The 688-nt window shown below is 42.2% G+C and overlaps 1 non-coding gene across 1 annotated transcript; it reads left to right on the top strand.

Annotated features, from left to right (window-relative positions):
• The first annotated feature begins 235 nt into the window (after positions 1 to 235).
• Positions 236 to 343, top strand: LOC130953635 (small nucleolar RNA R71). Its single transcript, XR_009075798.1, has one exon. It is a non-coding gene; the product is annotated as a small nucleolar RNA R71 (small nucleolar RNA).
• The last annotated feature ends 345 nt before the right edge of the window (positions 344 to 688 follow it).

The following is a 688-nucleotide window of genomic DNA, read 5'->3' as shown; positions in this document are numbered from 1 at the left end:
AAATGGCGTTCAGAGTGTCAATCTCAAGAACTCCTTTCTTCTGACTAGTCCCATTGTTTACAGGATTCCTTTCGGAAGTGTACATGAATTGGTTATTTGCAACCATTTCAATTAGCTCTTGAGCCTCTGTAGGCGTCTTCTTCAGATGAAGAGATCCTCCAGCAGAGCTATCCAAAGACATCTTGGACAGTTCAGAGAGACCATCATAGAAGATACCTATGATGCTCCATTCAGAAAGCATGTCAGAAGGACATTTTCTGATTAATTGTTTGTATCTTTCCCACGCTTCATAGAGGGATTCTCCATCCTTCTGTCTGAAGGTTTGGACTTCCACTCTAAGCTTACTCCATCTTTGTGGTGGAAAGAACTTTGCCAAGAAGGCATTGACTAGCTTTTCCCAAGAGTCCAGGCTTTCTTTAGGTTGAGAGTCCAACCATATTCTAGCTCTGTCTCTTACAGCAAAAGGGAATAGCATCAGTCTATAGACCTCAGGGTCAACCCCATTAGTCTTGACTGTGTCACAGATTTGCAAGAATTCAGCTAAGAACTGATGAGGATCTTCCATTGGAAGTCCATGGAACTTGCAATTCTGTTGCATTAGAGAAACTAATTGAGGTTTAAGCTCAAAGTTGTTTGCTCCAATGGCAGGGATAGAGATGCTTCTCCCATAAAAATCAGGAGTAGGTGC

Source organism: Arachis stenosperma, chromosome 9, assembly GCF_014773155.1.
Source record: "Arachis stenosperma cultivar V10309 chromosome 9, arast.V10309.gnm1.PFL2, whole genome shotgun sequence".
Taxonomy (NCBI): domain Eukaryota; kingdom Viridiplantae; phylum Streptophyta; class Magnoliopsida; order Fabales; family Fabaceae; genus Arachis; species Arachis stenosperma.
This window is presented reverse-complemented; position numbering and strand designations above follow the sequence as displayed.